Below are 20,055 nucleotides of genomic sequence, written 5' to 3'. Positions count from 1 at the left end.
TCATCACAAATGGTAGCCAGTAAACAGGTCTCAGGGTCTTCAATCATAAATGGGCAGAACATGCAAGTTCAGGAAATGGGAAAGCTACCCTCAAATTGATCTGCCCAGTGCTGTGAAATCTATGCCCTGAAGAGACAGCTAGATTTACTAGAAAAAGATAAAGGAACAATCTATACTGACTCCCAGTACGCATTCGGAATTGTCCATACATTTGGAAAAATATGGGAAGAATGGGGGTACATAAATTCTAAAGGCAAAAATTTAATACATTAAGAGATAAGAAAATTAGTACTAGAGTTCCTAAGGAAACCAATAGAGATAGCCAAAGGTCACATAGAAGGTCATCAAAAAGGAGACACCCTTGAAATAAAGGGAAATCATTTAGCTGATCAAGTAGCAAAAGAAGTAGCCTTGGACCAAGGTAGACCAATTAAAATTCTTAAGATAGAGGGAACACCTAGTAGAGAAAGAAAAGAGGAAAGACCCATCTTTGACGAGAACGAATTAAGAGAGTTAGAAAAGATGAGAGGACAGCAAAAAGAAAATGGAGAATGGTGGACCCCTGATGGATGGCAAATTTTAAATAAAGCTCTAGCCCGAAAGGTGATGACAGAGTTATATGAGTTGACCCATTGGGGAATATAAGGCTTATGTGACCACTTTCCAAGGGATCAAATGTGCATGGGAGTACCTAACATAGCAAAGGCAGTTACCAAGGGATGTTTAACTTGCCAAAAAATCAATCAGAAATTAATGAGAAGAGTACTGTCTGATCTGGGGGAAGAGAGTTGGCCTTGCGGCCGTTCCAAAGTGTGCAGGTAGACATCACAGAAATGCCCCCTGTCCAGGGACACAGACACTTATTAGTGACCGTGGATCACCTCACCCATTGGGTAGAGGCGTTCCTGACCAAAACAGAGACAGCCCAAGCAGCCACAAAAGCAATCCTAGAAAACATCATTCCCCAATATGGGTTGATAAATAATATTGGTTCTGATCAATCTCCACATTTTGCTGCCAAAGTCTTACAACAAGTTGTTGAAGCCCTGGGAATGAAATGGAGGTTGCGCAACCCATTGGCATCCCCGGAGCTCCAGAGGAGCAGAAAGAATTAATAAAACCATCAAAAACACGTTAACTAAATTAGTTACAGAAATCCAGATGAATTGGCTTAAATGTCTACCCTTAGCACTGTTACAAATAAGAACAAGGCCTCAAACAGGTATAAGAGTCTCACCTTATGAAATGATGTTTGGACTCCCCTTCTTGAGAACCCCGTATAGCACGGGAATTTATCCAGAAGGAGAGACAGCCACCCAAAAATAGGTAAAGGCCATAGGAAGGAGATTCAAAGATCTTAGGAAAAAGGTCCTTCAAACCTCTCCCTTAGACACTAAGGGACATAACATCAATCCAGGAGACTGGGTGTTAGTTAAATCATGGAACTCTGCACCTTTAACCTCTAAGTTTGAAGGCCATTTTCAGGTCCTACTCACCACCAATACAGCCATACAACCCAAGAGAAGGGGTGGACACATATAACCCAGACTAAAGGACCTGCACCACCTCCCACTGAAGAGTCAAATCCAACCACATCCCCTACTAAGCTTTCTAATGAATGGATTGTGACTAATCACTCAGACAATCTAAAGCTAACCCTCCAGAGGAGACCTAAAGACTTGGAGACTGTCTATAGTCAAAAACTTGTTAAGAACTGTTTAAATAATCAAAACTTGTTAAGAACTGTTAAAAATTGCAGTTAATGTTATTTATATTTTACTTTTGAGTTTGAAAAGCAGATACTTTCCTGTTGCATTTATTATTAGTTAGTGTTTATTAATGAATGTACAGTTTTTAGTTTGTGTTGGAGCCTTTGCTTGTTTTGGTGTCTATTGTGATTTTGTAGGATTAGGCGTAAGAGTAAATACCTCGTTATTTGTTTGGAGTATTTTTTCTATAATTTTGGATACCGATAATTCTTAAAGTCATCTGATCATTGAGTTCAAGGGTTTTAGGTCATGTTTTTGTGTGAAGAAGTTTAAATACCCCAGTTAACTCCAATCTTAGTGTACAAACCAATCTCCTATAAAACATCCCTCAGGGCAAAAATAAATTAGTAAAGAAAAGTCAAATGTGTTGACACTGAGAGAATAAAAACTCTGTACTAAAACCAACGAGCTCTTCTGTAGGAGAAAAGCATAACCAGGAGGCAAGGCTGGGTGAGTCTACAGTCCGCCTAAAAACAGCCACTCCAATCACTGGGTGCAGCTCAGTAGTTGTAGAGTTTAGGGAATGCCTCATACCAGATTCCTGGGAATGCTCTTACTGATCTAACTTGTTTAACAACATGCTGGGAAGTCAGAAGAGCCCATGTGCTAAATGTTACTACCCCCTTTACAGAGGGGAAGAAACCGGATCTTTAATACGAGTACATACAAATTTAAATCTAAACTGTGTCAACCTCTCTCTGTTAACAACCTGCCAAGGGTACGGGAACACTTATTTGATTTCACAAAATATAGAATGACTGCAATGACTGCTTGGGAAGCATCCTATAGGAGATGCTTGGCTTTGCTTTGAACGTAAGTCCAGTCAAAAAGGCACAGCAGACTTAATAAAAGAGAAAGAAGTAACAACATCAGTAAATGAGAAAGAAGACCTAGAAACATCTCGTGGGAAAAACTTGTTCATAGATTTAGTGGAAAAGATCAGGAAAGAGTTACATTTAACTAATTGCTGGATCTGTGGAAATACATAAATGGCCGAAGTCTGGCCTTGGGAAGGGATCAGCTTAAGACCAATAGAAATCTTAAAATGGACACAAACAAGACAAAAGGTACCAGCTATTGGACAAAGAGGAAAAGAATGGTGGGAATTGAAGTCTAAAATAATTGGAGAAGAGTAGTGTATATCTACGAATGGGAAAATGTATAAAATGTATAAATTTATAAAACCCCAGTAGGAGAAATATCCTGTAAGAGATATTTAGAAATAAAACATCCAGTAGCTGGGTAGGTCCCTAGAGAACCCAATAAATACTGGAAGTATTATTTATTATTTATATATTGGATAAATAAATATTTTTTATTAAATAATAAACAATACCATTTTAATTTATTAATTTAAATGTTTATTAAATAATGAATAATATTATTAATTTATTAAAATATTATACATTAAACAATAAGAAGTAATATTAATTTATTAAAATACTATTTTAATATATAATAATAATAAAATAGTATTATTATATATTAATGTTATATATAATATTAATATTATATATATTATAATACATATTATATTATATTATATTATATTATATTATATTATATTATATTATATTATATTATATTATATTATATTATATTATATTATATTATATTATATTATATTATATTATATTATATTATATTATATTATATTATAATATATTATATTATATTATATTATATTATATTATATTATATTATATTATATTATATTATATTATATATATAATAATATATAATATATATACTAATATATATATTATAATTGTATAATATATTATGTATTATATATAAAATAATATTAATTATATATAATATATATAATTATATATTATATAATATATAATGTATATTAATTAATATTATTAATATTAATTATATATTTATTATATATAAGTTTTATATAATAATATTATTAATTAATCAATATAGAATCTATTATATATAATATAATATATTATAATATAATATAAGTTATATATTAATATCATACAATAATAATAATAATAATAATAATAATAATAATAATAATAATAATAATAATAATAATAATAATAATAATAATAATAATAATAATAATAATTTAAAATAATAAATTTAACACTGAAAATCCATTGGGAAGAAAGAAACAGGGTGTATCTACCGAGAAGGATCTAAACTCCATGAGTGTACTGGAAAAGGAATAAATAAAGGAATAAATAAAGGAATAAATAAAGGAATAAATAAATAAAGAAAGGAAGGAATAAGAGGAATGGACCCATTCTGGGGAGTGAGAGAAATATCCAAGTACTGGGAATTTCCAATGACTATCAGTGATGCTTCCTGGAAAGCTCCAGAAAACCTGGTTTGGATATGTGGGAATGTGGCTTACACTGAATTACCCGGGGAGTGGAGCAGCACTTGCACTATCGGAATTATTAAACCGTCATTTTTCTTACTCCCAAAAGAGTCTGGATTGAACCTAGGGGTCCCAGTATGTGATGATTTGAACAAATCTAGCTGACCAAAAAGAAACTTAATTGAAATTGGAGGAACACAGACATGGAAAAACACAGTATGGACCCCCCAGGAAATAATTTGCACTCATGGACCGGCAACCCAGGCTCAAGATGGGTCCTGGGGACACCGGACCCCAATTTATACGGAGTTAAATCGGATTCTGAGATTACAGGCAGCACTCGAGATGGTATCGAACCGAGCCTCTCTAGCTTTAGACCACATAAATGACCAACTATCCCAGACTAGAGCTGTGGTGTATCAAATCAGACTAGCAGTAGTTTATTTATTAGCTGATGATGGAAGCATATGTGGAAAATTTAACTCCCCCAGTGCTGCTTAGAAATGGATGACTGCAGTGAAGTCATTAGAAATATCTCAAAGGAAATCTGGAAGTTAGCTTATGTTGGAACACCAGAGTGGACCCCTACATTCGATACCAGCTGGTGGGACAATTTCTGGTCATTAAAAGGAAACTGGTGGGAAAAAAAAACCTTTTTCATCTTATGTGAAATTGCTGGTTTGATCCTCCTACCTTGCATGCTCCCCTGTATAATCCGAGTTGTAACATCTGCTGTACAAGCAAGTGTAATGATACCAAAAGAGCTTAATAAAAAAGAAGTAAAAGTAATCATGATAATGAATGATCAAGAACATGAAGATGCCAAGCAAATTTACAACCAATATTAAAAATTATACTTTCAAGAAGAAGTAATTGCTAAATGATGCAGGCTTGAGCCCAATCGAACAATTAAAGGGGGAAATTGTAGAGAATCAATTGTTAAAGGAGTTGATATAAAGTTCATTGTTAAAGGAGTTAATATTAAGTTCCAATGTTATTTATAGAATGTTTGTTGAATGTTTAACAGTTATGTCAAGTTCCAATGCTAGTTAAAGGATTTATAATTATGTAAATCCCCTCACTGTCAGGTTTTACCCCCACTGCTCCTGTCAGCGTTCAGAAGCGCATAATCACGAGAATGATTCAATGCAGGTGCTTTTATTGAAGAGCTCTGGGTGTCAAGGGTACAACCCAAATCTGTCTCCGACATGTATTCGGGACAAACATGTTTTTATAGTCAATCCTTATATAACTTTAATGTTAATTATTAAACCTATATTGTTTTATTGTATACATAGATTTCAGCCAAGCATGGGCTCATCGTGACCCCTCCCCTCAAACATCTAACATAGTTTCTCAGAATTCTTCTTATGATTATAAAATAATTGTATATAATTACTAAACAATCATCACATCTAACAATTATATCTTTTATCATATACTGCTTACACAGGTGTAAATTCACATGATCTGGCAAACACAAAGCCTAACATTTCCAGAGTCTATTTTTAACATTTTTCTATGGCCCCACTATGTCTAGCTTCTTTCTAATTCCCCGAATTTTATGATTTTAGAATCTTTTACTATCATTCCCACTCCCATCTAAGTTGTTTAACCGCCCAACACCATAAAGAAGAGGACTGTGTCAGATAATAACCAAATATGAAAATCCCATAAAACATAACAGAAAAGAATGACCTAATGAAAACACCTAGAACAACAAGCCACCATGCAAATGAAGAATTAAAATAACGCTTCTAACCAGAGAAAACATAACACAACATCAGGACCGTGGCCAGAGCTTTTTGCCTTCGTCACCCTAACCAGAACAGGCCAAGAGCAGCACAGGGACCATGGACCTGAAACCAACAGTGCCTACCCCGAGACTCTTGAAAGGAGAGAAAACCCAGCCAAGCCAGGCCTTGCTCAGCACTGCAGTTCCCTGCTCAGAGCCTTGGGCTCCCTGCAATCCTGTCCTCAAGGATCTGCTCTCACCAGGCCCTGGGCAGCCTTGGGCACTCCCTGCCCTCCCTGGGGCCCAGCCATGCTCCAAGGCACTTGGAGTTTTGCTGCTGACTCCTTGAGCAGCTTCTCCATCCTTCTCTGCATGCCTGAGGCTCCTGGAGCCAGCCCCAAATCCAGCGTGGGGCTGATTAAAATACAGAAAGCCCTCAGGAGCTCTTTGTCTCCCTTCCATTGTCTTTGGGTCTCCAGGGCTTGTGCAGTGATTGGAGTCAGTTTGGAGTTCTTTTCAGGAGGAAGATTCCAATGTGCACCTCATGATTTTTCTTTTCAGTCAACGGAATATTTTTTTTTGTTTTCATTTCAGAGAAGAAGGGACAGAAGCATTTCCCAGGTGATCTTGATGCTGAATGTCTCCTTAGGAGGTCTGGGCAGGGAGAAGAATGAGCCCCTTGCAGGGGCTGTCCCTGTTTGGACAAGCTGCTCCTCACCCCCAACCTATGTCTGACATGGCCCACCGGGGACTGACATCTCAAAACACATAAAAAAATGAAAGTATTTTTCCTTATAAAAAAAATTTAATTAATAAATAAAGTTATAAACATAATATTCTAATTTATATTTTTATTATTTTTATTACATTAGTTTTATATTTTCCTTTAAAAATCTATACATTTTTTAGTAATAAAAAAAAATTGTCCCTCATTCTAAGAATTCCTTTCATTAATTAATTAATTTAATTAAGAAAAACACAATTCCTTCCATTAATTAATTATTATTTCTTGGCGACTTATTTCTTCCTCTTTATGGTAATTAGTTATATTTGTCGTCTTTTTATCATCTTTTTTATCATCTTTTTAATCATCTTTTTCTCACACAGGGTCAAGGGGCAGCACTTTGGGGTCCCTGGAGACATTTCTGGGGCACATTCGGGGCAGTTTTGGGTCTGGAGAGGGAATTCAGAGAGAACTTGAGGGTCTGGAGGACACTTGGGGGAGCCGGGTGGGCACTTGGTGGGGCACTCAGGGATCCCGAGGGACAGTTCGGGGTCCGGGGCAGCACTTGGGGATCCAGGGGGGCCCTTGGAGGTCAGGGAGGGGAATTTGGGGCCCTTCGGGGTCCGGGCGGGCCCTTGGGGAACCGCTGACGGGACTCTCTGGGGCGCGGGGGGTGATGGGAGTTGTATGCGCAGGTATCATAAGATTTAATAGGGCCGCGGAGCATCACGGGAGTTTGAGGCGCAACTGCAATGGCCCTCGGTGGGGCGCCGGGCATGACGGGAGATGAAGTCCCGGATGGAATAGCGCCGGACGTGCGCAGCGAAGCTTGATGGGAGTTGAAGTCCCGGAAGTGGCTCGATCACGATGTTTGGGGGTCCGGGACGGCTGTTAGGGGACACTTTTGCGTCCGAGCCTCGACTTGAAACCCTCAGGGAAACTTACGGGGAGCTCTAACCGGACTCTTTAGGGCGCGGGGCACGGCAGAAGTTTTAGGCGCGGGACTGTGTTCTGAGGGGATCTGGGGCCGCGGGGGATGAGAGGAGATAAATTTTTACAAGTGGCTGTACGGGGCATGAAATAAACAGGGCCAGGAGACTTCTTCTCCTGTGTAATGCCTTTATTAAAAAGTGATCAGCTCAGGATTGGGCGGCTCGACGGGTCTGCAGCGTCCGTCATCTCCCAGGGCGACTCAGAGGAGGAGGATATGCGCAGCTCTGTCCACCAGGGGCAGAGCTGGGGATCAGATCCTCTTGGGAGCCTTTTGGGTCTCCTGATCCCATAAGATGGTGTCGTCAGATGTTGTCCCTCCCACTCAGTCGGCCTGGTCTCAGCTCCGGGGTCACCTCCCATGGTCAGGGCGAGAGGGTCCGAAGGTGTTCCGCGTCTCTGCAGGCTCAGCACTCGGTTCCTCACGTCCAGACATCACTCTAGTCTCTCAGCTCTTAGGTGGCTCGTTGTTTTTGGGGTTTCTCCATGAGTTTGGAGATGGGGTCCCACAAAGCATTCTGGTCTTGCGAGTCACTTTGCATAACCCCCCCCACCTTCTCAGGTGTCTTCCCTATTCTGAGAAAGGCAAAACTTAGCTTCGGGCAAGGTCCCCACCCAGGAGAAGGGCCATTACCTCGCCCCAGCCAGGGCTTTTACTAATACAAAAACAACCATTAACGACAACGACCCGTGATTACAATAACAAAACACACAGAACTTGGGCAGGGCCAGTGGTCTGGCTGCCTTTTTGAAACTTTTTCTCATAAAAAAATATTAACCGAGTTTTTGTTCATAACAGTCCCCCCTCTTTTTCTTTGATCGAGCTTAAACTCTAAGCTCGCATCAACTCTTAATTTTTGTTTTGAATCTAATATAAATCTCTTGTGCACTTTGGTAATCACGGTTACTTAACCTTGTTACTTTCCTTGGTTTCTTCAGGTTTGTCTTCACGGCAAACACTATTTTACTGAAACAGATAAATAAGCATAGTAAAAATAGCAATCCTCCAAGTGCACACACAGCGAGAAAAACTACCTTTCCCCACACATCCTTTTTGAAAATCTCCAGGTTCTCCCACCCACTGGGATCAAGTGTAGGAGTTTGATCTTCATTATTTACACATACTAACCTTTTTATTTCGTTTGAAATGTTCCTAATAATTGAATTCTTTATTTTTAATACTGCCTGGAGCCGAATAACTTTGTTTAACATAGATATTGGGATCCGAATTTGGCTTTTACAATTTTGGATTTTCTCAATTTCTATTTCACTGTGCCTGTTCTGTTTAATTTCTCCCAAATTATATATAGGAACTCCCAAACTTGATCCAGTTTCTTTGGGTAATAAGAAAATTGGTTTTATCACTCCAGCGGTGCAGCTGCCAGACGAGATCAAATCTAGGGGTTTAAGGCTCCCCTGAAATGTGTTCCTAAAGGGGTTTATCTCTTTTCCAGTACACTCATATAAATACTTGTAACAAACAATTTTTCTTACTATTTTCACCATTTCTTTGCTTTTTACTAGATCTGCTGAGCTTGTTTCAGCAGCATCCCATTTAAAGCACAACCAGGCTTCCCCTATAGGGCACTCTCCTAGGAGTGGCTGCCTAAAAGTGGCAGTATTGTATATTATCCAATACACTCTCTTATTTTTTTGATAAAAGACCAATTGGGAGAGGTTAACACAATCAGGGTTAGAACTGATGTGGACTCTCGACAAGGAGCTCACTTCCTCCTCACAGCGGGGTTGGTAGCATTCATTGCACGACTCAGCTGGGCACCCCAGAGCACCACCAGCAACCAGAGCCATCAGCACTACCCTTCCCAAGAGTCCGGTATGGGTCATCTCACACAGCCTGCCCACCCGGCCTTGCCTCTTGGGGAACTTTACTGAGGAAAAGCTTCCAAGCTCTTTAGAGTCCCTTCTACCCGTTTCTCTGGTTAAACCTCTCTTGGTCTGTTCCCTACCAATTTTGGTTTCCCCTCCCAGGGGAGTGTTCTGTAGAGGATTAACCTGGAGTCTTTAGAAATAAATTGGGGAACTTAACTAGAATTACTTATTTACAGTCTTAAACTTTTTACCAACATAATTTACACAGAACAGTCTTAAAACATTTTAAGCAATATTAGAACTCTTAACAATTTTTTTTTCCCACACAGTTTAGTCTTTTTGACTCTTCCTTCTGAGAGTCAACTTTAAATCCTTTGGTCCTTTTACCACAGTGTACTCAGGTGATTTAGCTTGTGAAGCAGATGAATCTCGTCCAGCGCCGGGGGGTGAGAGTGGTGTAGACTCTGGTCCAATGCCAGAGGGAAAAACTGGGACTCTGGCCCAATGCCAGCGGAAGAATGGGGTGCAGTCCGGTCCAATGCCAGAATGCCAGAGGGAAAAAAAACTGGTGTTGAATCCTGGTCCAATGCCAGGGGGGTGAGAGTGATGTGAGTCCAACCATTTTCTTTTGGTCTGCACAGTCGAATTAGTAATGAAGAGTACCTGAAACGGGCTTTCAAACACAGGCATTAGTGGTCTGCAATTTAATGATTTTTATCAAAACTCAGTTTCTCTGTTTAATGTTATTGGTTAATTTCTCTTTTTCCATAGCTTGCATGTTTCTCTCATCAACTTCTACATACTCTGTATTTTGCAAGGAGTTGTATTTCTCAGCTAACTTAACTCCCAAAGTATTTTTATTCCCCTATTTTTCTGTGTATTTATTTCACTGGTTTTTCTGTTCTATTTTTCAAGATCTTATCTATTTATCTCTTGCTTCTGTTTCTCACTTTCACTTACAGCTTAAATACTTCTTTCAACCCCTTACACTTGAATTTTTTTCTCTTTTTTTTTTTCTTACGCCATTCTTCTACACAATACACTTCCCTCTAAGGAGATGTGGTAAAACTTATAATGCACAATCTACATTACCTCTATTCTAATTTGTCTATATTTATTCTCACACATTCCTTCACACCCTCAAGACACAAACTGGATCATTATTGCTAGAAAATCACTGTGGCTCCCCTCACCTTGGGGTTGGCCCACAGGTCTCAGCATCTCTGGGCCTCCTGGAAGGGCCCTGGCTCTGGTTGCCTCTGGTGCACATTCACCTGTGAGGCTGTCTGCGTGTCACTCACGCTCTCACAGCTACGGCTCCCTCACACACCTGAGGAGCACTAGTCTCGTTTGCAGGTAACACACACTCTTTGGCCACAGCCCCCACCCGCCTGGGGGACACAAGCCTGGTTTGCAGGTCACACATACACACACTTCCACTGCCCCCTTCCCACCTGCCCGGGAAGTTGAGGCTGACTTTGTGACTCACTCTCACGCACACAACAAGACAACAATAAGGTACCTTTTACTTTCACATCACTTATTACAAGTTAAGTATTACTGGCCAGTTTTTGGTGCTATTGGATATCCTTTCTACCTAGCTGTTTTTTTCTAACTTCAGATGTTTTTCACTATACTATACTATACTATACTATACTATACTATACTATACTATACTATACTATACTATACTATACTTCTTAGTACTTTGTTGAGACAGGACTTATCTGCTCCTGTATCTACTCAAAAATTCTAATTTTCTTCATTTAAGGGTCCCACTTCAAAGTTTACCAAGGGCTCTTCTAGATGTTACATCAGGTCCCCTATAGTGTAAAGCCCCTGACCCTCTAATCGTCACCTTTAAGGATCTTCCCTAAATTATCTTGTTCCCTGGCTATTGCCTCATCAAGACTGAGTTTTCTACAAAACCTCCTGACGTGTCCTGCCTTTCCACAGTAAGAGCAATGTCGCTCTCTCAAAGGGCTTTGAGGTGTCTCCATCCCTCTTGCACCTGACAGTACTGACCTATCCTTGCCTCCTCCTGGTGGTGGACCCGCCCACCCTGCACTTTCTCTAGCTACAGCAACCATGATCTTAGCCTTGGCCTTTGCTTTATCTTCCTCCCTCCTTAAATACACCTTCAGTGCCTCTTTTAATAACTCATTAATGTCCTTCTCTTGCCAATCTTCCATCTTTTCCAGTTTTCTCCGTATATCAGGCCAAGATTTGGTAACAAATTGGACTTTTAGTAGCATTTGACCTTCCAGGGTGTCTGGGTCTAATCTAGAGTACAACTGAAAGTTCCGCCTTAGGCGATTAAGCCAGGCAGCAGGAGCTTCATCTTTCTCCTGTGTACCCTCAAATGCCAATTGGGTATTAGTTCCTTTGGGAACTGACTCTTTGATCCCCCGTATTATCAAAGACCTATATTCCCTCATGGCCTTCCTACCCTCCTCCTGATTAGGGTTCCAGTTGGGCTCCGTTAGTGGCAATTTCTCTTCACCTGATGGCACCTGAGGTCCTGGACTGTTATCTTTCTCCCAAATTTTTATGCCCGCCGCCCTTATCATCTGGACCTCTTCTGGGGAAAATAATATACTCAGGATGGAATTCATTTCCCCCCAAGTGTAGATATTTGGACCTAGAAATTGATCCACTTGTTTGGCTATGCCCACTGGGTCCTCAACTAAATGCCCCAACTCTTTCTTGAATCCTCTCACCTCAGAAGCAGTTAGGGGAGCATTCACAAAGCCAACACCTCCCGCCACTCCTCCCATAGGAACCTCTCTGAGGGGAAAGAGTCTCTCTGCCTTGGAGGTCTTGGATCTGGTGCTACAGTATGGCCCATCTTCAGATGCCAAACTACTTTGAGGGACATCTGGGTTACCCTGAACTTTCTGCCCATCAGCAGGTGTATTTGCTGATAGCTGTCTACTGGGCGAGGAGGCATTTGTGTCCCAGGTAGAAGGAGGTAAAGGGACAGCAATAGGAGGGGGAGAGGGACCTGAGTAGATATTAATCGGAGCTGGAGAAGGGGTGGAGAATGCAGCAGGTGGAGTAGGCACTTGTGGTGGTGCAGAAGGAACTGGAGGAGATACTGGGTTCATCATAGCAGAAGCTGAAGAGGTAGAAGGAGGAGTTTGAGCAGGTGGTAATGAGATGGCAGCCGGGGGAGGAACCGGACCTGCCATTTGAGGTGCTTGAAGAAGAGGATTATAAGGTGGAGGGGCAGAAGGAGGCAAATAATCCAGGGGGTCCCATCTTTTACTAGTTCTATCATCCCCTCCTTCATTCCCCTCTTTCTTCCTCTGTACCTTACAAATTCGCACCCCTTCATCCCCAACAGCACTCTTTAACCAGCAAGCCACATACAATAATTGCTCAGGATCAGTATCCCCTCGAGCTGTCAGATAATTATTTAATTGTTGGCACATCCACTTATCCTTTGTCCCACACCAAGGCCATCCTCCTTGCACCTCTAATTCTGGCCAGACTTCCATACAATAATGGATCATTTTCACTTTATCTAATCCCTCCGTGGCCTCTATAGAATCCCATTTTACTAACAGTTCTCCTAAGGGACTATTGGGATGTATATACCTCAGTCTCTTGCCGGTCTTTTTACTACTACAACATCCCATTTTTCAAGTCTCAATAAAAAATATCCCGAAGGTGCCTCTACTGACCGGGAATTTCAAAAAAACCTTCCTTGAGGAGCTCCAGCCTCCTCCACTGAACTTCAAATTTACTGCCTGATGCTCAGGACTTTATACTGAAACAACTGCCCAATCTCTTGATTGCCCAACTTCCCAGCGTCAGGTCTTACATCTATCGGGACTTAAACACACGAAGCCACGGCCAAGAATCCGGGTCGTGCCTGACACCCTCAGTCAGGAGAAACAACTGCCTGATTTTTAGTTTGCCTAACCTGCCAATTTTTAGGCTTCACTGTATCAGGACTTAAAAGCAAACCGCAGCCTCCTTCGCTGGGGTTTGTGCCTGACTCCTTTGTCAGGACTTACTTTGCCTGCAGGGCTTGTGAAACACCCGAATCCTTCTCGGGACTGACAAATCTTACTCGAATCCTTCTCGAGACTTACAAAAGTGCCTGACCTCCCTTCGTCAGGACTTACTTTGCCTGCAGGGCTTGTGAACCACCCGAATCCTTCTCGGGACTGACAAATCTTACTCGAATCCTTCTCGAGACTTACAAAAGTGCCTGACCTCCCTTTGTCAGGACTTTGGGGTGCGTGCCACTCATACACAGTAATTCACTCCGCACGCCCGGAGTGGGGGGCCCTTTATTCCCCCTTGGGAGACGACTCACTCACACTAATTCCACTCGCGTCCCCCTGTTCCTGGCCGCTTTTCTCGCAAAAAGACGGAACCGCAGTAATGAGGGGTCCACTCTCGCTTCGAAGGTCCGGCTGCCGGCCCTCGTCTCACTCACACACACGTACGCACGTCTCCCGCTCCCGCCACCGAGTTTCTCACCAGTCCGGTGCTCCGGTGCTCCTCTGCGTCGCTGTCCTGAGCCGGTCCCTCTGGTCCTGGTAGCCAGCTGTCCTCTGAAGATCCAAGATGGCCAGTCCTGAGTCCTCTTGCGGCGTGGCTATTCCGGACGAGAGCCCCCAGCTGAAATAAACAGGGCCAGGAGACTTCTTCTCCTGTGTAATGCCTTTATTAAAAGTGATCAGCTCAGGATTGGGCGGCTCGACGGGTCTGCAGCGTCCGTCGTCTCCCAGGGCGACTCAGAGGAGGAGGATATGCGCAGCTCTGTCCACCAGGGGCAGAGCTGGGGATCAGATCCTCTTGGGAGCCTTTTGGGTCTCCTGATCCCATAAGATGGTGTCGTCAGATGTTGCCCCTCCCACTCAGTCGGCCTGGTCTCAGCTCCGGGGTCACCTCCCATGGTCAGGGCGAGAGGGTCCGAAGGTGTTCCGCGTCTCTGCAGGCTCAGCACTCGGTTCCTCACGTCCAGACATCACTCTAGTCTCTCAGCTCTTAGGTGGCTCGTTGTTTTTGGGGTTTCTCCATGAGTTTGGAGATGGGGTCCCACAAAGCATTCTGGTCTTGCGAGTCACTTTGCATAACCCCCCCCACCTTCTCAGGTGTCTTCCCTATTCTGAGAAAGGCAAAACTTAGCTTCGGGCAAGGTCCCCACCCAGGAGAAGGGCCATTACCTCGCCCCAGCCAGGGCTTTTACTAATACAAAAACAACCATTAACGACAACGACCCGTGATTACAATAACAAAACACACAGAACTTGGGCAGGGCCAGTGGTCTGGCTGCCTTTTTGAAACTTTTTCTCATAAAAAAATATTAACCGAGTTTTTGTTGATAACAGGGCATCTTGGGGTCAGGAGGACTCAGAGGGTCCCGGGCGCTTTCGGAGGCTCCCGAATGGGCGGTAAGGGGGCACTGAGGGATCGTGGAGGGTCTGGGGAACACTGATGGGACAGATGGGGGCGATCCTGGGGTACTGTGGAGCGCGGGGCACGACGGGCGTTGTAGTCCCGGCTCCAATGGGGCTTAATGGGGCCGCGGAGTGTGATGGGAGTTGTATGCAAGGAGAAAATATGGTGCCTTTTTAGGCACGGCCCCTAGGCCCAGATTCCTAGTGATGATTGGCTGGGAACGGTGATAGGTGGGAGCCTCAGCAAATGGGATGTGGTGGAGGCGGGAACAGCCAAATCACCCCCCACAGTCCTTCCAGGGACAGTCCAGCCCATTCCAGTACAGACCAATATAACCCCACTAAAGCCCATTTCATTCCAAGTAGAACCCAGTTCAACCCCAGTGGCCCTCCAGTCCCTCCCAGTGCAGCCCTGTCTGTCCCAATACACCTGAGTTCATTCCCAGTTGTTCCCAGTTCTTCCCAACCTGATCCATATGATGCCCCAGTGTCTCCAGTTTTGTCCGCAATGCCACCAGTGCCCTCAGGTTGTCCCAGTCCTCCCCAGTGTCACTCCCAGTATGTCCCAGTGTCTCCCACAGCATTCCCAGTGTTCCCCAGTATGTCCCAGTCCTCCCCAGTGATTCCAAGCACAGTTTAATTTCTCACGGTGGCCATGGCAGCCAAACCCAGCAGTGGGGTCAGTGCAGTGCCCATGGCCACAGCCCCTTGCAGGGCCCAGTGCAGCTTGGGCTGATGATCCACCCTCACAGCTGGCCCAGGGCAGCTCTGCAGTGCCTTTGGTGGCACCTGGGGCTGGCACACACCTGAGCAGTGTGTCTGTTTGCAGTGGGGAAACTCAGGAGATTCAGATTGCTTCAAAAAACCCAAAAAAAGTGAAAACCCCTCTCAGGCTGGGTGCAGCCAGCTCTGCAAGCACAGCAGGGCCCAGGACAGTGAGGACAGACAGGATGGGGCTGGGCAATGTGGAGCAAGGCTGTCCACACTGGTCAGAGCTCCAGGCACAGCTTCTGTGAGCAGGCCAAAGCTGCTGGGTCAATATCAATCACAGAATGCTGCAATCACCTCTGCTCTAAAGAGAAATTTAATCAAAGACACCCTTTAAAACAGGAATGTATATTTTCTTACTGTACTTCGAAATCTTTCTCCATGACTGGACTAGGAAAACTTTAATGACCCTCTCAGGGCTTTGCTGTTGTTTACATCAGACTCAGTCTTTGAGAGTCAATAGCACAAAGTTAAATTTAAATTCCAAATTTTCTTGAAGTTTTAATATGTCCCACAGAGGGACACCACTGGGAAAGTGTCCCCAGGTTCCAGTTAGCGCAGGACACTGGAGGCAGTGATGACAGCTGGGGACAAAGAAGGCAAAGGTGTCTCTGGTGCTGAGCAAAGCTGGATGTGTTTCAGGAATGCACAGGGCCCAGGCCTGAGCCCCAGCCCCTGGCCAGGCAGATCCTGTCCCTCCCTCCTTGCTCAGGGCTCTTCCCGGGATGGGCACTGCCATGTGGGGATGTGCAATGGCAGGGGCAGGAGCGTGGGGCGGCCCCTGCCAGGCTGCTGAGCAGGGACAAGGAGGCAATGAGGCCCCAGCCCTTTAAGGGTCACTTGTCTCCTGCTCCTGCCTCAGGCCCAGGCCCAGCAGCCATGGCCAAAGTGCTGCCCAAGTTGGCTCTGGCAGGGCTGTCTCGCAGCTGCTGCCCATCCCTGTGCCCTGTGCAGCCCAGGCTGTCCCACGGTGTCCCTGCCCTGCGCCTCTGTCCCTGCAGGCTGTCGGCATCCCCCGGCTGCCCCACCTGGCTGGGCCCTTCCTTTGCACCCAGCTCTGCCTCCTGCCCGCCTCTGCCTGCCCACACAAAGCCTGGGGCTGATACCAAAAGGGTGAATTCAGTTTTTACTGTGCCTGGGAACTTTCAGCACAGGAACAAGGCATGCAGGGGATGCTTTCCCGACAGGAATGGTTGGAAGAGAAGAAGAAAACATCTGGCTCAAGGGTGCAGGAATAGAGAAAACAAGGACTGAATCTGGGAACTTGGGGTGGGTTTTATGGAAATGGCTAAATTGTAATTCACATTTAGTGACTGTATATAAGCAACACGCTGGTAGAATTACATGTCCATGTGAGGTTGGGAGTTATCCCTCACTAGAGCTCTGGCCTGAATAAATGACACCCTCTGAAACAGGAAATTCATGTACAGGGACAAAGCAGCTCTGTGCTCAGTGGAGACTGAGGACAGCAGAGGAGCCCTGGGAGGGACTGAAGGAAGTTTCAGAGATGGTGGATCCTTTTGGCGCAATAGAGAACAGCCAGAGAAAGAAAGAATTAATGCAAGGGGCAGATAGGGAGAGCCAGACCCAAACGGGACCCAAACAGAAAGGAATTTCCCTGCCAGGGCAGGGCTGTAGTGCAGCATGTCCCCCAGCAGGAGCCTTTGTGTGGGCAGGCAGAGGCAGGCAGTTGTGTCCCTCTGTGGGAGCCATTAAAACTTCAAGAAAATTTGGAGACTAAATTTAACTTTTGAGTTCTTGAGAAGTTTTTTGAAGACACTCTCAAGGACTGAGTCTGAAGTAAACAACAGCAAAGCCCTGAGAGTGTCATTAAAGTTCTCCTAGTCCAGTTATGGAGAAAGATTTCAAAGAGCAGTAATAAAATATACATTCCTTTTTTAAAGGGTATATTTTATTACATTTCTCTTTGGATCAGAGGTGATTGCAGCATTCTGTGATTGATATTGACCCAGGGTCTCTCCTCAGCAGCTCTGGCCTGCTCACAGAAGCTGTGCCTGGAGCTCTGACCCAGCGTGGACAACCTTGCTCCACATTGCCCAGCCCCATCCTGTCTGTCCTCACTGTCCTGGGCCCTGCTGTGCTTGCAGAGCTGGCTGCACCCAGCCTGAGAGGGGTTTTCACTTTTTTGGGGTTTTTTGCAGCAATCTCAAACTGCTGAGTTTCCCCACTGCAAACAGACACACTGCTCAGGTGTGTGCCAGCCCCAGGTGCCGCCAAAGGCACTGCAGAGCTGCCCTGGGCCAGCTGTGAGGGTGGATCATCAGCCCAAGCTGCACTGGGCCCTGCAAGGGGCTGTGGCCATGGGCACTGCACTGACCCCACTGCTGGGTTTGGCTGCCATGGCCACCGTGAGAAATTAAACTGTGCTTGGAATCACTGAGGAGGACTGGGACAAACTGGGAAAACTCGGAACGCTGTGGGAGACACTGGGACATACTGGGAGTGAGACTCGGGAGAACTGGGACATACTGGGAGCACTGGGAATGCTGTGGAAGACACTGGGGCCGTTGCGGGGAGGACTGGGGACACTGGGGCATCCTGTGGATGACACTGGAGGGAACTTGGAGGGACTGGGTATAAACTCAGGTGTATTGGGAGGGACTGGGCTGTACTGGGAGGGATGTGAGGGGCACTGGGGTTGAACTGGGTTGTACTTGGGCTGTAGATGACGTGGGCTGTACTGGGGATGAACTGGACTGTACTGGGAGGGACTGGAGATGTTGAATGGACTGTTCCCGCCTCTGCCGCATCCTATTTGCCAAGACTCCCGCCTATCACCGCCCGAAGCCAATCAGCGGCAGATTTCGGAGACTCGGGGACGGTACCTACTGTAGCCACAACTCCCGTCATGCCCCGCGGCCGGATTGAGCCCCATTGGAGCCGGGACTACAACCCCAGTCATGCCCCGCGCTCTAACCCTGGGATCCGCCACCCCTTTGTCCCTTAAGCGTCCCCCAGACCCTACAGGATCCCTCACTGCCCCCTCAGTGCCCATTCGGGACCCCCCAAAAGCGTCCCCGGACCCCCTGAGTGCTCCCAACCCCACAGATGCCCGGTACAGCCACTTCTGGGAATTCATCTCCTCTCATGCCCCGCGGCCCCAAAGCCCCTCAGAACAGTCAGGCGCCTAAAACTCCTGCCGTGGGCCGCACCCTAAAGAGCCCGATTAGAGCTCCCCGAGCTCCCCTCAAGTTCTCTCAAACCGTTTACATTCCCCCGAGGACCTCAAGTCGCGGCTCGGATGCAGAAGAGTCCGCCAAGAGCCTTCCCGAACCTCCAAACAAAGCGTTGGAGCCACTTCCGGGACTACGGCTCGCATCATGCTCTGCGGCACTTGCCCAGTGCTGTCTTAGCCGGGACTTCATCTCCCGTCATGCCCCGCACCTCAACCGACGTCTATTGCAGCTGCGCCTCCAACTTCCATGATGCCCCGCGGCCCTGTTAAACTGCATTAGACCTGCGCCTACAACTCCCATCACCGCTCGCGCCCCAGAGAGCTCCGTCAGAGTCCTCCAAGGGCCCGCCCGGATCCCGAAGGGCCCCAAATTCCCCTCCCTGGCCTCCAAGCGCCCCCCTGGACCCCCAAGTGCTGCCCCGCGCCCCGAACTGGAAGCCCTGAGTGCCCCACCAAGTGCCCACCCGGCTCCCCCGTGTCCTCCAGACCCTCAAGTTCTCTCTGAATTCCCTCTCCAGACCCAAAACTGCCCAAAATGTGCCGCAGAAATGTCTCCACGGACCGCAAAGTGGCCCCTTTTATCCTGTCTTTGAAAATGATAAAAAAGATAACAAAAGGATTTAACATAGGACTGATTAGCCTAAAGAAGTAGAAATCAATAGCCACACTGGTCAATGAATTAATGTTGGGAATTGTGTTACTTAGAACTAATGACCAATAAATTTTTTGCTTGCTAAAAAGGTATGGATTTTTAAATACAAATATTAAAATTTTTTAATACAAATATAGAATATTACTATCATAAATAATAAAAATAATTATAATTTTCCTAATTCCGTAAATTTTATTTTTAAGGGGAAATGCCTAATTATTTTTATGTTTAGGGATGTCAGTCTGTAAGAGACGGTCCAAAGATCCCTCATCTGCCTCACAGCCGTCGTCAAGGATGGAGATTGAAGCCCTCCCCAAGGACTGAGACTGAGACCCCTAAAATTCTAACCCAGGGGTGCTGGCCTGACTGGAGTGGGATGTCTGCCATGGGAAGCGGGATGTTTCCCATAGGAACCAGTCCTGAAACAACGGGCCCCACTCACTGCTGGCACCGGTTTGTGCTGTTCAGAACTGGACTGTCTGTGCCTGTTCCCAATGGATTTATTCTCCACTGTTCCCTCCATGTGCCATCCTGCTCCCTTCCCGGCGGTAGATTATAAAAGAGCCTTGAGTTAACCAAAGACTTTGAGACTCTCCCCGACGTGACCAGACGGATCTATTGGCCAGAACACGA

This window comes from Melospiza melodia, unplaced genomic scaffold, assembly GCF_035770615.1.
Source record: "Melospiza melodia melodia isolate bMelMel2 unplaced genomic scaffold, bMelMel2.pri scaffold_61, whole genome shotgun sequence".
NCBI lineage: Eukaryota > Metazoa > Chordata > Aves > Passeriformes > Passerellidae > Melospiza > Melospiza melodia.
Note: the sequence above shows the minus strand (reverse complement) of the source record.